We start from the raw sequence: 16,931 nt of genomic DNA, 5'->3' as shown, positions 1-16,931 counted from the left end.
AAAAACATTTGTCATTGGGACAGAAAGTGAGGTAAAATCTTCTAAAGAGGTGCACAGACAGCAAAACAAATGTCACAGGGGTGATAACCCTTCCCTATGGTTTCCAAAAAGCTTAAAAATAGATTTTTTGGCTGGAGCTACACTTTAAAAATGTACCAGTTCAAAATTACAAACAGATTCTACTTAACAACAAACCTACAGTCCCTGTCTTGTTTGCACCACCTGTATACTGCTGTTCAGAGGGGCTGGGGCCCCATGCCTTTCCCTTTTTTAATTTAGGTGCGGGGTTCCCCTTAATATCCATACAAGACCCAAAGGGCCTGGTAATGCACTGGGGGGGTACCCATGCCATTTGATTTTCATCCATATTACCGGGACCGCACATTACATTAAAGAGGTAAGCAGTTTTAAATGACTTTTATTACTTTAAAAATGTCATTTTGTGCAGGGACTGTTCTAAGCACGGGAAACACGTGCCACTTTACAGGCATACTATAGACACCTCCCAGGTACGATATTTAAAGGAATGTTTCACTTTTTTTTCAGTTTAAGCATCATTAAAATCACTGCTCCCGAAAAAACGCCAGTTTTTAAAACTTTTTTTTGCATTGATACATGTCCCCTGGGGCAGGACCCAGGTCCCCTTTTTAGAACAATACCATGCAAATTAGCCTTTAAAATTAGCATTTTTTATTTTGAACGTTCTAGTCCCATAGACTTCAATGGGGTTCTAACGTTCGTGCAAATTTTCGGTCTGTTCGCAGGTTCTGGTGTGAACCGAACCGGGGGGTGTTCGGCTCATCCCTACTGTGGAGTCATTACGTTTGAAAAAGTCTGTCAATTGTTGGCGAATGAGCTTCACGTTATTGGGGTCTGACATCACAAGAGGGTCATTGCGCCACATATACATAGGTGGTGTGCTTGTTTTTTCTCCTATGTGGAGGGATATGGGTGCGTGATCCGACCAGGTGATTGTGTGGATTTCTGAGGAAAGTAATTCTTGCAACAGTTGTTTGTCTACTATAAATAAGTCAATCCTGGAATAAGTACAATGGGGTTTTGAGAAAAAGGTGAAATCTCTCTCTGAGGAGTGTTGGCATCTCCAAATATCGTAGAGATTTGTGGATTGAAGAAAGCTGGATAGTGAAGAGGAACATCATTTTTTAGTTGTGGGACCTTTAACATCAAATTCTGTGTCATGAACAATATTGAAATCTCTACAGATGAGCGTACGACCTTGTTGATGCTTTTTCATTTTTTTCCATAGTTTGTGGAGAAATGAAATTTGCTTGGTGTTAGGGGCATATATGTTGACGATGGTATAAGGTACGTTATTTATTTCACCAACAAGAATAATAAAACGCCCCTTTTCATCGGTAACAATATCAATGAGCTTGAATGCGATCATATCTTTTAGGGCAATGAGCACCCCTTTAGTTTTGGTGGGGGCATTGGCATAGAAGGTCCTTTTATGTGTCACAGATGGGGCTTTGTCTTGGCATAAGTGAGTTTCCTGAAGGCACAGAATGTCATATTGAAGCTTACGTGCTTCAGACCATAGGGAGTGATGCTTACTAGGGTGGTTTAGTCCTTTGACATTCAGGGAAGCTATTTTAAAAGGCATGGCTGATAATGTTCTTTTATTATATGCTGCACCGTGAAGGTTGGTGATGTAGGGTAGATTAATCAGATTGCAGAGAACCCTGACTGGTGTAGGTAATCACTCCAGGTGGATTAGATATCTTACGTTTGACATGAGCTTATATTTCTGTCTTTGAGAGTGTAGAAGGTCTTGACCTGTGTCTTGTTGAATAGGTTAGAAGATGATGTCAAGGTAGTTGTAGTCTATAAAAGAAACTGTAACTGGATAAGACTGTAAAATATAAAACTGCAAGGGTTGTGCGTTAACGTTGTTTAAGATTAAGAAAAACACAAAGAAAACCTTTGAACACGCGGTGCTATACTGCAACTCTTAGTGAGTGATAAAAGAGCAGACAGAACCGAGCTTCAGCAACATTTTTAGGGCCTAAGTTAGCGTCATCCTCCCAATTGTCATTTGCCTGTTGGTGGCGTTGTGTGCTTTGTGGCTGAGGGCATTGAGGGTCCAGAATTTTCCATTGTCACAGTAGTTTTATGCCATCCGCTACTGAATGGATATTGTAGGACCTTTCATCTTTAATGACCACCAGTTTTACTGGATGGCCCCACTTGTATGGAATCTGATGGTTTCGCAATGGTTTGGTTATTGTGGTGATATTTTTTCATTTCAACATCGTGTATTGGGATAGGTCCGCGTAAAAAGCCAGATTTGCATAGGATCAGGGATACTTTGAGGTATCCTTAGTTGCCCTCATGAACTTCTCTTTGGTATGGATGAAGTGAATGCAGACAATTGTATCTCTTGGCGTATCTCTTGGTAGGTAGGATGGTTTGGAGAGTCGATAGATCTGATCACTTATTAAATCAGCTGGTGGAGAGTCTGGCAAAAAAGCAGCTAGTAGCTGTGTAAAATACTCTGATAATGCTGCTGGCTAGACTGTTTCAGGTATTCCTCTGATTTTAACATTATTCCTCCTGGAACGGTCCTCGAGGTCTGGCAGTTTAGCTTTTATCCAATCCAGTTCTTTTTTACTGTTGGCATCCACTAATTCATTGTATGAGAAGAAAGGACTTTAGGAATGGAGCCTTGGGACTTTTAAGGTGTCAGTGTTCAAAGAATTTTTAAACCATGTTAGGGTAAAAGAAATTTTTTTATTACAATTGATTTAAAAAAAGTCTATTTTGAGGCCACACATAGTACAATATTCCAAAAGATTAATTTATAAAGTGCAACAACAATTGATGATGCAGATACCACTTGTTTTCTCAACATGTTTCGCTCTGTGGAGCTTCTTCAGGAGATCGTGTGGTAACATTAGTAAGACTGGAATTTACATAAAGAAAGAAAATCAATCAATACAGTGTAAGATAATGATTTAAGCAATTTTTCATAATAGAAAGAGCTCTTGTAAACCATATATCAAATTGGAAAATGTGTAAAATATTGCATAAAATGAATCCATATTGATATATTGTGATTATTTAAGTTGAATTAATGTTTAATTAGTAAGCGAAACAGAAAATAAGGCACAGAAGATATAACAAAACAAAACAAAATTCTAAACCTTACCTAAATTTTTTTTTTGTAACAGAAGATTACAAGTTAAGGCTGAAGATCACTAGGTAATAAAAAGGTTAATTAAACTTGTCCTGTTTTTTCAGGTAGGACACTATAAATTCTGACTATATAAGTATTACCTCTGCAAGTCAATCGGTGATTCAGGAATATAATGAGAGGGGGCTATTCCAGGGATTAACCTTTTCATTACCTGGTGATCTTCAGCCTTAACTTGTAATCTTCTGTTACAAAAAAATTTTTTAGGTAAGGTTTAGAATTTTGTTTTGTTTTGTTATATCTTCTGTGCCTTATTTTCTGTTTCGCTTACTAATTAAACATTAATTCAACTTAAATAATCACAATATATCAATATGGATTCATATATGTTTTATGCAATATTTTACAGATTTTCCAATTTGATATACGGTTTACAAGAGCTCTTTCTATTATGAAAAATTGCTTAAATAGTAACTATGTCAATGAAGATATATGATAATACAAATTTTGAAATTTTTTTTTATAGAAATAACAAGATGATCAGTATTATCTATATTATCATGATCGATTATAATAAATATATGTAGACCAGGCCTGGTTTGGTTAGTGGGAGGTTCACAGACTGTGAAATTAGCATAACACCCCACTGAAGCCTGTGGGAGGATAGCTATTTTTAAAGATATTTTCAAGGCTTGTAGCCAAGATTTTGTTGAAAAAAGGGTGTGGGGATCTGAAAACTGCCATGGGGGATGTGCACCAAAGAAAGCAAATATTTTTAAAAATACCATTTATTGGGGAGAGGGTCTTTTCATGTGGCCAAAAGGACAACATTGACAACACACAAATACCTAAACCCTCTACAACTACTTAACACATATGTCCAGCAGCAAAAGGGTGGACTTTAATGCCCACACACCACACAAATGGATCGCTGGATGGCTGTTAAATATTGTTAAATCCTTAATCAAACATGCAAATGTTTATTTCTTTTTGCAGTATTTTCACTTACAATCTGCCTACTAGCTCATGTACAGTGTCTACACTTAAGGCATGCCATAGTAATAGTTTTTTATTGTGCACTTTTCTGGACTGTCTGGTGATGACATGGGTCTTTCCTCTTTTCAACTGGTGGTGGGCAGTGTTTCTTTCCTTACCAGTACTGAGTGTCCAGGCTGCATGATAATCATTGGGTGTATCATTGACAACCTGGGCTCACACAAAGTGAGTTGAATGACAGAGACCATTAAATGACCCAGTGGACCATCAAATGGCTCCATAGGAGAATGAAAAGAATAACTGGAGTGTGAAGAGAGTGAGTTTTCCTTACAGATCCTTTTTTATTTTTATTTTTATATACATGGTGGGATGGATGAGGTAATTATAAAAACAGAGTTCTGCTTTCATATTTAAAAACTGTCACAAGTAAATAATGTAATCTTGTCAGAGGAATAATGTTAAATAGTGCCAACCCTAAAATTATCACAACAAAGAACATAGTTGTAACATTATTTATTTTATCTGCCTTTATGTATTTAGTATACTAATATCTAGCAATATTAATTTAAACTGATATAACCACTTGTGCTATCCCATGTAACGCTTCTTTACTGATATATTGCCTTTTTCTAATAGTAATAATAGAGGAGGTCATAATTATCTCCATTTTAATGCCTATTATTTTTTTAGACTCAGTATTACAATGATAATCTATGTTGTTTTCTTAACTGTACATGATGTTTTAGTGTTAGTGCAAACATTAAGGATGGGTTACCATAGGTTGAAAAGTTAAGCAGTAAAAGCTGAACTTACATCTATATTAATAACCCTGTGGGATGCTGGCTCACAGTCAAACAGAACAGACATCACCAAAGCCATCCCTTCTCCCATCTTTTTATCATTCTGGCATGTTTTATATTAAACAATGATGGCTGAGTTAGTATTGAAGTTGTTTTATTACTACACACTGTTAAAATGCACAGTCCACATGGGTCACATGATGACTGGAACCCCAGAAGGGAGAGGGTGAGTGTGTGAGAGGTTTATCTTTCTGGTTCTGTTCTTGCACACCACTGTTAAAACTAAACTATGGGTCAGAATGGAGATTTGAAGAAAAGATTCATAGCTGAGATTATAAAACAAGCAAACTGGCAGCTCATTTCTTAGTCATTTCACTTTAACAAATAAGAAAGCATTTTGAATATGACTAGAAAGAAAAATTGGATTTTTGACTTAAATCCTATTCTTGTGATACATTACAGATAATGACATTATGCAGCTCTCTTCAGGTTAACAATGGCAAACAAAGCTGTAAGAGCAGTCTAACATAGCTCATTCTATTCCGAACAAGCCTCGGTTTAGAGCAAACAGTAAGAAGTGAATCATAACAATAGATGGGAGGTTTTTATTTTATTTAGCACAACAATTTTTTTTAAATCATTCTTTATTGTGATAATATCTCACTTGATTGTTTGGACGTTAAATGCCTTGTTAGACATGGTACCCAAATGGTTGGTGTTTTTGCCACGTTTGATGTGCCTGAGACACAGTTTACAGATAGCAACAGTGCTATCTGCTGCAGATGTGCTGAAAAAGGCCCAGACAGCTGAGTTTTGGGGAGTGGGCCGGGAGATAACAGCTTCAGAATGTGATGGAATAGGGTGGCTGCTCTCTACTCTTTCTTGATGTCGGCCTCCTTGGGGTTGTGCCGCCTCACCTTCAGTTTCCTCCTCTGCTCTATCTGGCACCCAAGTCACATCAGTGACTACATCATCATCATCATCATCTCCATCATCATCTCCATTATCATCTCCATCTCCTCCATCTCCTCCATCTTCATCATTACCACTGGAGACAACTTGGCAATACGCTGTGGCTTGGGGAACATGAATGCCAATTTGTCTACCAGTGTTCCTCCCTCTCTCTAGGCTCATGTTCCTGTCATCCTTAACCTCAGAACCAACATTTGAATCCAGTAATGGCTGGGCATCATCAAGGATTAAGTGGCTGATGCTGTGGTCAATTAACTCAGCTGACTCCTCAATGGCTGATGTTGGGGCTATGGAAGGAATAGATGTGGACAAGGAAGCAGGTTTATCCACTCTGGCAACTGCAGGGGACTGCACACTTGTCTCTGCTTGCGTGATAGAGGATGAGGAGGATGAGGAAGGTTTAGTAAGCCAGTCCACTACCTCCTTTGCATGCTGTGGCTGGATAGTTTGGGCAAACTCTCTAAACAGAGGAAATGATGTCCTGCCTGAGGAGTGACCACCACTTCCACCTTTGCCTGTGGACACATTTTTTGCTGGTCCATTTACAGTGCCAAGGGAATGTCTGCCTCTCCTTGTTGTACTCCCAGACATTATTGGGATGGAGGGGGAGGTGCTTATAAGAAAATGTAAAGAAGAAGTTGATATCTATACGTAGATGCACTTTAATCAATGTAAAGAGGTGTTTGGTGCACTTTAATTTGAGTACTCAAGCTACACAGACACACGTAAACACTATAATATAATGCAATATAATGCGCCAAACGTACACTGACACACAAAACTATATGGCGGTAAACTGGCAGTAACGCACGCAAAACGATATGGCATTAAACTGGCAGTAACGCACACAAAACAATATGGTGTTAAACTGTCAGTAAGGCACACAGAACTGTATGGCATTGAACTGGCAGTAAAGCACACAGAACTATATGGCGTTAAACTGTCAGTAATGCACAAAACTATATGGTGTTAAACTGGCAGTAACGCACGCAAAATGATATGGCGTTAAACTGGCAGTAATGCATGCAAAACTATATGGCATTAAACTGGCAGTAACGCACATAGAAATATATGGCGTTAAACTGGCAGTAATGCACAAAACTATATGGCGTTAAACTGGCAGTAACGCACACAGAACTATATGGCGTTAAACTGGCAGTAACGCACACAGAAGTAAATGGCGTTAAACTGGCAGTAACGCAATCAAATAGACGTGTTCAACTACACTGACACTATCTGAACTGTCCCTACTCTAGCTATACACTAATGCCAAGATTACTGACACAGTCTCACTACACTACTCTGAAACTATATGAGCTGTCCCTACTCCACACCAATGTATGTATGAATGACAGGGTCTCACTACAATACAGTGAAACTATCTGAGCTGTCCCTACTCTTGCTGCATACTATGCAAAGATGAATGATGGTCCGCCTCACTACACTCACACTATCCCTAGACTGACACTAAACTAATATTCTACACTGACAATTGAAGCAAAATAGCGCAGTATAGCACACAAAATAACCGATAGCACTGAACAGAGCGCTGTTCTATCTCTCTCCATGCCGAAATCACACTGAAAATGGCTGCCATTGAAAGAATACTTTTATACTGTGGGGCAGGAATGAGCCATGATTGGATAAAGTCATGATGACAGTGTCTAAACATGACTCTGACAGTGCTCTGTGTCCTGATTGGCTGAAGCTTTCACTTCTTCAGCCAATCAGGGCTTGCAATGCACTATTCAGCACCGTAATGCATTGTGGTCAGTTAGGGGGGCCTAACAAATGAACTTTAGCTGTTCAGATGTTCGATGAACAGATGAACAAATAGTTAGTTTGACCTTTTGTTCAGCTGTTTGTCGAACGTCCGAACAGCTAAAGTTTGGTTTGAACTTATGGTCGGGCCAAAATGTTCGCCCATCCCTACTGATCACTGAATCACAGTGGTGATGTCTTGCAAACTTATGGATTCATTACTGCAAACAGAGTTGGTAACTTCACTGCTGGGAAGTGAAGGAAGAATATTATCCTTCATGCAATACCACCAATATAGCATATGCTCGCTTCTAACTTTATTCAGCAACATGACAATGACCCCTAACATATGGTATAAAGAACTATCTGCAGTAACAAAAAAGGAGGGAACTGTGCAAGAGATGGTCCAGACGGCTCTGATATCAATGTCAGTGAACAAGATTGACATCACTTGCAGAGATAGAAAAGAGGTAAGACAGTCAAAATATGTACTGGAACTGTGACAAGCTCTCCAGGATACTTCAACAAAACTATCATGCCTGTACCTTCAAATGCAAGTATACCTAGAATTACTGCTATGTTAAAGGCAAAGGTAATTGCAGAAAATATTGTTTACATTATTTTGTTTACTGAGCTTTTCAGTAAATGTGTTGGTTTATAAAAGCTTCTCATGACATTAGCATTTTGCATGGCAAATACTGATTTAAAAGATTTATGTGACTATCCGTCGGGGCAGATAAAATTGCTGGGGGTCAATAGATGGTCAATAAATGATGAAAGGGCAATTTGGATCACTAAATATCAGTGACGCTCCATGTCAGTCTCTAGTCCTGAGGGTGCAGTGGCTAGCAGTGGGACAGTGTAATCCAGGATTGGATGGTTAGAGCAGATTTAAGTTATCTCTATTACCTGGTGTTGTTTCCGACTTTGTTTAAATACTTTGTATGTCTGTGAGTGTCTGTGATCTTTCACCCCTTCTGGGAAGGATACACATACATGGTCTTTTCATGTACTGCGCATATGTCAGAGAATGATTAGCAGATGTTTTGCTAATAAAAATGTGCATGCATGAAGAATGGCTAATAGAAGTGCATATGTGCACAGAATTCTTGGCAGAATAGTGACTAGGCATGTGCATGTGCACAGGAATGCACATGGACACACAGGCACAAGCACGGGCAAGAGCACACACTCATTGCATGTTGGCGCCAGACAGACTATTTAAAGGGGCTCATGCTCCAGTGCTGACTGGTCTTTAAGCTGTTCCCTGTGTCCTGCTATTACTCTGCTTGTTCCCTTGTTGCTGACTCGGCTTGCCTCTGACCAGAATTTGGATCCTGCCTCTTCTCTGTCGCCAGCTCCTGTTCCCGGCTCTGTTCTTGACCATGTCTCTGTTTTATGTCTGTGTACCATTCTGCCCGCCTGCTGCTGACATCAGCTATATCTGTGACCATGCTGCTGTTCCTGGCTCTGCTCTCAAGTCTGGTTTAAGTGCCTAACCGGCTGTCATCTTAATCAGTTCTGCTCATCACAGGGAGTACCTGTCCCAAACCTGCTGAGAGCTCTGACAAGCCTTGTATCTAGAACCCAGAGTCTGTGTGGAGTGCCCCTTTAACTTTGACTGGATCAGCAACTGCCCTGACCTGATTTTCTGTCAGCCTGCCAGGATCTGCATCTCCTGCTGCAAACATACCTATCAACACCTGCTGGTACTCGTGTTCCTCCTGTCCCTCGGTACCCTCAGTAAAACTTTGGCTGGAGATACAAGAGAGGCCAAGCTAATCATTTCAGTCTCAGATCAGGTACACAACAGCATACTTCTCCCATTTAAACTTTAATGGGGAGCTAGTGAGTATCATTGAGTAAAACCATAGTGATAGGAGAGATGTTAAAGAACGGATTGCTTCTTTATTTACAGAAAAAATAAAAAATAAATTAGGATAGTAACAACCATATTATTAGCTGCTAACACCAAGAGGAAGTGTAGAAAAAAATCACATATTATATAAAAAATATGATTATTATTATTATTAGTAGTAGTAGTAGTAGTAGTAGTAGTAGTAGAAATAGTAGTATTTATTACATTATTTTCATATACTAAATGTTTTAAGGTCAATTAACAATCTGAAATTTCATTGGACGAAAGAGTTCACCCCTGATATAAACGGTTGCAGTAATTTTGATTCCAAAAAAATGACCAGCTACTAACAAGCCAAGCTTTTAATATTTGCAATGTGTTTATGGGTTTTTCTCCACTTTGATAATATTTGCTCTTTTTATTTAACTTTGTACTTCTGCTGGAATCCATCCTAGAAGTCATGTTTTTATTCCTCCCTTATGATTGTATGTTACAAATATCATTTTGTCTCCCAGATAATTGCATTTGAATCCCCATAAATAAGTAGAACCACAATGAGATGTTCTAACAGGGGGGTGATACCCCAGTTCTTCCAATTTGTATACATTGGTTTTGCCAGCAGTAATCCAATCATAAATGTGTTTTCATGCTCTAGAATTTTTTGTTACCTCTTGACTGAGTTAATTTAACTAATGTGCCTTCTAGTAGAATAAATGGCTAACCTTTCTTCTGTGGCTAGCTTTTTCTTGGTTTTTCTTGGTTTAAAAAGGCTTAATTTTCTCTAAGCTGACAACTAACTTGCTAATAGTAATATATAGTTAATGTGCACATATTAAAACCAGTCAACGCTAAGAAATAAGCAGGTTGCCCCCAAATCTGAAAAATGACACCCGAATTAAAAATTTTTAACTGCTGGAAAATGATTTATATAAACTAAATAAAACTAACTTGAATAAAGGCAAATCATTCATAAACCCCCTAATGCTCTACTATGTCATTTAGAGTCAGTGAATAAATTACAGTGTTGTCATGTATCTTTTTATGTATTGTAAATTCCCTCTGATTTCCTCTGATAAGTGTTTAGTACTTTCCCCATTTTTTTTTTCAATAAGAAAATTAGCAATATCTTTGTGTAGTGCAAGAAGTATGACTCAAAAAAAGAATATTGTTCTGAAAATAGATTTTTTATTTCAGATATAACATTTCCTCTTTCTGAACCGTACAAACACCAAGAAAGTGCTAGTTTAAAACTAATATGTAAATTTCATCTAATAATTATGTTTGCATTTCCTATTCCTTCAGGAATGTAAATTACTTTGAATTATGTGTCCATGCGACTTACTAAAAAGCTGAAATATGTAATATAAAACATTTGGCAGTGATACTCCTCAAATAACTGATAATAAAACTCTTAAATGTCAAAAGTCATTTCATTTTTCCTACAAGACAAATTAGGCCATCCCTAACCATATTAAAATATTATTCACTTTGACAATAGAATCACTTCTGAGACATGAACTATTGCTATATTAGAGAAAAGAGAGGTAATCAGTATTTTTCATCTTCTAAGAATCCCTTTAATGCAAAAATATCCATCACATCTAATGGAAATGGTATGCACCTAGAAGGGAAAATGTCTTTTCATATTTTCAGTTTAAAATGAATAACAGTAAGTAGCAAATACATCTAAAATAATATAATGGCAGAAGAGTGGTTTAGTATATGGTATCATGATCCTGCACCACTGCAGCCCTTGGTTCAATTACCACTAAGGCAATATCTACATGTAGTGAGTATGTTTTGTGTGGGTGCTCCACTGATCTTCTACACTTGAACAATATAAAGATCTCTCTAAAGAATCTGTGTTTAGAATCTGTAAAGTAACAGCATTAAGAACATTAATTTTAATGTCCAATAGTGACAGAAGCGGAGTAGCTCCCATTTTGGAAAGGGAAAGGAAAGGAAAGGAAATGGAAAAGGAAAAAGAAACCCCTGACGACCTTTGCTTTGGATTGATAACAATTGTATTACAATTTAATTCAGATGCTATAAATAGACATTGGTCTATGTTGTTAAAACTTGAAAACATTTTATTTAATTTATAAAATATATTAAAAAACAATGTTGCTCCTTTAACAAAGGTAAATTATGTAACATTGCTCAATATTTTATATAATGTAAATTACTATTGTGCACACATTTGGTCTTCTTTCCACTTTACAGTTGCCATGAAATCATTATCCACTTAGTGGGATCTGCTTTTCAACTTCTTGTTAGAACATTTTTGCCAAATTTCATATTTTTAATCACTTGCTGTCTAGTGTAAGTATATAAACTTTCTGAACAGCAAGCTTTTATACCAGGATCATGGCCTCTGCTTTCGCTATGATACTGGTACTGTATTCTAGAAGCAGCAATCGGCTTTCTTGTAAAGGCACCCCCATCCCCACATGCCCATGCCCAAATTCAAACATGCATATATGTCTGGTATGCATTTATAAGCTGTGATTGGACCACACATGAGATATCGCTGTGAAAAATTTAGTGAGAGCAATCATTATAGAGCCAAAGCTCACAATTAACTCTAAAATTATAACCTGTGGCTTTTAACCACTTCAGCCCCGAAGGTTTTGGCTGCTCAATGACCAGAGCACTTTTTTACAATTTGGCACTGCTCTGCTTTAACTGGTAATTGTGCAGTCATGTTATGCAAAATAGAGCTTTGTTTTGATGGTATTTGATTGCCTCTGCAATTTTTTTTGCGATATAAATGGAAAAAGACAGAAAATTTTGAAAAAAAATTATATTTTCTAAAAAGAAATTCAATAAGTGGAAAGGTTGCCCGCAGGCCAGCCTGGATTTGTGGGAGGAGTCCGGGGCTATATAGCCCTCCTTCACTCCCGGGTTCAGAATCGGCTCCAGTTCCGGGTTGCCGACGTCATATCCGGTGGTTCCAGTGCCGTATCGCTTTCGGAGCATCTCCGTGCACCGCGGAACCTCGTGGTTTCGGTTCAGATTGGTGGGCGGCAGGTAGGTGGGGGGCCTCTTTGATGATGAGGGTGGCGCCAGTGCAAGGTGACTGGAGCACGTTCCTCGGTTGGACGGCCGAGGAAGGGGGAGGAATGGTCAGTCTGTTCTTTCACAATGGGCAGTTGATATCTGAGGAGGGGGGTCTTGCTGTCTGGCCAGCTTTACACATCAAGGACAGGGGCACAAGCAGGTTGGGTTGTGCTGGACGGCGGCAATGTTGGGGGGAGGGGGCTCATCTGAGCAGCCATAAGAATGCTGGGGGATGGGGCGCCCTTCTCCAGGTGGTCTGGACACTGGGGGGGTTCGGACGAGGCATGGTGGGGGGGCGGGTGCTTACAGCAGGTGTGTCACTCTGCATCTGGGTATGTCAATGCAGCAATAGCAGCAATGGTTAGTCACAAACTTCACACAAATGATACGTTCTAAGTATGCATCATGTATACAGTGCACAAACTATGCCCTGCGATTCATGACAAATCACAGCTTCCAGCATCCCGTGTCTGGGTTGCAGGCATAGGCAGAATCAGCACAGGGGGTCTATTTCAGCATTATCCTTTTTATGGGGTCACACACTGCGGGGGGGGTGACACTATATGTCCACGGTGTCCTGGCTGACATACCATTTTTCATGGGCATTTCAGGTTCTGTTCCGAATCATGTTTATTCACAGGGAGCATTGTGTTGCTCAGGAAGCGTCAGGTGCGTTCAGGTGGTAAAAAAAAAAAAAAAAGGGGGGTGGGAGGAGTCAGGGGTTTTTCATTAAATTTATTTCTGTTGCTGGGTATTATTTCAGTTTGGTTTTCCCTGTCTGTCATGTTCCCTTTAGGTGCATCACCTCGTGGGTGATTTATTCATCTTGGCCCAGCTTTTACGCTAAAGCAGCAGGTGTGTGGTTGTCATTTTGGTCACGAGGGGTTGCAGTCAGTGCACAGGTCAGGATCTATCTTGACTTTAGATCCATATGGGCCAGAATTAATTTGTAAGTGTCAATACAGGTTCTCGGCCACATTCATACATCATACGTTGCACTTTCACTTCCTACTCTCATGTCTTTACCCACCACACTCTGTGGGTATTTGTAGCCCTGAGTGTTCATTTTTAATTGCCTGTCTTGGCGCTACAGGTTGCTCGGGCTCACTCAGTACACTCACGTAGGGTGGTTGAGCATCAGGTTTCAGTCACGCGCTGTTTGGCACATTACTGCACCCACGTTTCTTAGGTTGTTCAGTTGGGGGAAGGGGGGCGGGGAGGCTTGGATGGGTGGTTTGTATCTTTTCTCAAAGTGTTTCTTGTTGTGTTTCAACCCAGATTCAAACATGTCACACGTATCAGAAAGCGATGAGTTTGCGTTGATTCCTCCATCCCTTACTGGCGGTTAAGAGCATGGCAACACCCCGTCGTTAAGGAGTTGGACTGTGCCCAGGCTCATGGCGGAGCTTCGCCGTAAGGGCATTTCTTTTCCAGCTACAGCCAGGAAGGCGGAACTTTTTAGGTTATTGTTCCCCAGTCTGGTTCATCCACCCCCTTCTACCAGGTTGAGTCAGGGGTCGGTGCACAATTCACTTACGCAGATCCATGCCTTGCTGAATACGCTTTCCACTTCCATGTCTCAAATGCAGGACAGAATGGAGGTGATGGAAGCACATGCGGCCAGAACCCAGGTGTCACCTGCACCCCCAGTTCCTCCCAGTACTCCTGCAGGTAATGTTGCTGTTTCCTTGCCGGTGACAGCTCCATCACCTTTAGCAACATTCCCGTCTGTATCACCAGCTCATTTCATTCCTGCCAATTTAAAGAAAAACATATTGGAAGGGAAGGATGTTAATTTGGCTTCCCTGCTTACAGCTTCACAAGATAGCACGGAAAACAAGTCCTATGCTTGCGGTGATGTGTCAGTTGTGCTGAAGACGAAAGATCCCAGGCTCAACCGCAAGCTTAGTATGGCAGAATTCGTGCTCGCATTAGGCATCTTCCGTGATATCATTTGTGCGGTCAGTCCGGATAGGAGGGTGGAGTTAGATTTGTATCTTCACAAAGTGGTGGATCTGGTGCACAAGTACTGAGGGTGTAGTTTTTATGATTATCACCGGTCTTTCTTGGCCAAAGCGGCGGCCACTTGGACCCAGTTCCAGGTGGTCATGTGTTGGAGCAACATCGATATGGTCATCATGTCCTTCTTGCGCAGATTGAATTGGTTAGGTTTGACCCACAGGTTCCATTTCCAGGGGGAATTCATCAGTGGGGATTTCAATAGGGTGGCCGATGCATTGTCTGGTTTTAAATTTGATCAATTTTTCTTGCAGCACCCAGATGCAGAGAGGGTGGGCAAGTTGGTTCCTCCATTTTCCCTGCTCACCATGGACTGACAAGGTTTTGGACACAGGCGATCGGTTTTGGCCAACGCATCTTTATCCAGCAACACGTTCAAAGCATACTCCACGATTTGGATGAAATTTCAAAAATTTTTAAGGCTTCATCCGTCTAGCTGTCCGTGGGACATCAAATCTGTCATGGCATTTGTATCTGGCAGGGGTACAGCATTTTAAATACCTTCAAGACCCTTCTAGTCCATCCATCTTTGCTGTTCATCCTCTCAAGGCCTTGTTGAGGGGTATTCTTGGGGAGCACATTGCAATGGCTTCTATCCTTAAGGCTTCTATCTCTAAGTGATTCTTTCTACAAGTGATATGCACTTCAATCTCTGCTTTAAGTTCTGCCTCACCTGATCATTCCTTCTCTGTCTCTTTACAGGTATGTGTCAGCTCAACCACATCTTCCACCGTTAACTGAAATTGGGATCTGCCTGCTGTCTGTGTGTGTCTTTGGTATGTGTCAGCTCAACCACATCTTCCACTGTTAACTGAAATTGGGATCTGCCTGCTGTCTGTGTGTGTGTGTCTTTGGTATGTGTCAGCTCAACCACATCTTCCACCGTTAACTGAAATTGGGATCTGCCTCCTGTCTGTGTGTGTGTGTCTTTGGTATGTGGCCTTCTCTATCTGTTGCCCTGTGTGCACAACCATGACATTGTTATTTGTTGCTCTGGACTGTCTTACCTAAGTTTTATGTGTTGATCTTATCTTGGCCTCTGGCCTCTTGCTATTCTGACTTTTGAAGCAAAAAGTCCACTTTGATTGTTAGGCATTCTTATAGTCACTCATGATTAATTAATGAACTTCAACTCCACCCTTATAACAGTATAAATTTGAGCATCCTTAAGGGGTGAGCACATTGCTCGGGGAGCACATTGCAATGGCTTCTATCCTTAAGGCTTCTATCTCTAAGTGATTCTTTCTACAAGTGATATGCACTTCAATCTCTGCACTTCAGTGATTGCACGAAGCAAACAAATACAGCAATCTGCACTGGAAAGCAGCTAACAGACTGCAGGTGACCCTGTCTCTCTAATAGGCTCTCCTTCCGCTCTGTAACATGCACTATCTACCACTGCTTCTGACACTCCTGTCCTCTCTCCTCAAACTCTCTTACCTTCACCCCCCTCTCCACCCACCTGCTTATACATATCACCCTGCCTTCTGTCTTCTCCCTACTACTGCTCCTACCAACTCTTGCTCATTCTACATCCATACACTGATAAAACTTCCAGTACTCTGAGACATGCCCCTTCACATAAATCACAGTCCCACGTTACCTCCCTCACCCTCCTGCTTCTCCTAATCTCTGGTGACATATCCCCAAACCCTGGGCCACAATCATCTGTCTTTGCCCATCGCTCCCATCCCCCTACACCCTCTGGCAGGAGCCGCAACCCACAGAACTTGGTCTCTATTCCTCTTTCCAAAACCAGCCCCCCCTTTTCCTGTGCCCTGTGGAATGCACGTTCTGTCTGCAACAAACTCACCGCCCTTCACGACCTCTTTATCACAAATTCCTTTAACCTACTTGCCATTACTGAAACCTGGCTTCATGATTCGGATACTATTTCTCCTGCTTCCCTCTCCCATGGGGGCCTTCTCTGGACTCACTCCCCCAGACCAAGTGGACGGAAGGGAGGTGGAGTGGGAATCCTTCTAGCCCCATGCAGCACCTATCAGGTACTTCACCCACCTCCCTCTCTGACACTCTCCACTTTTGAGGCACATTGCATTCGTCTTTTCTCTCCCATTTCTCTAAGAATTGCTGTCATCTACCGGCCCCCTGGACCAGTATCAGCCTTTCTTGATGACTTCTCTGCCTGGCTACCCTACTTTCTCTCTTCTGAAATCCCCACAATTATTCTTGGGGACTTCAACATCCCTGTTAACACTAACGCTACTATTACTTCTAAACTTCTCAGTCTAACCTCATCGCTTGACCTGAAGCAATGGATACAGGCTCCTACCCACTCCAACGGCTACAC

This window comes from Aquarana catesbeiana, linkage group LG01, assembly GCF_042186555.1.
Source record: "Aquarana catesbeiana isolate 2022-GZ linkage group LG01, ASM4218655v1, whole genome shotgun sequence".
Taxonomy (NCBI): domain Eukaryota; kingdom Metazoa; phylum Chordata; class Amphibia; order Anura; family Ranidae; genus Aquarana; species Aquarana catesbeiana.
Note: the sequence above shows the minus strand (reverse complement) of the source record.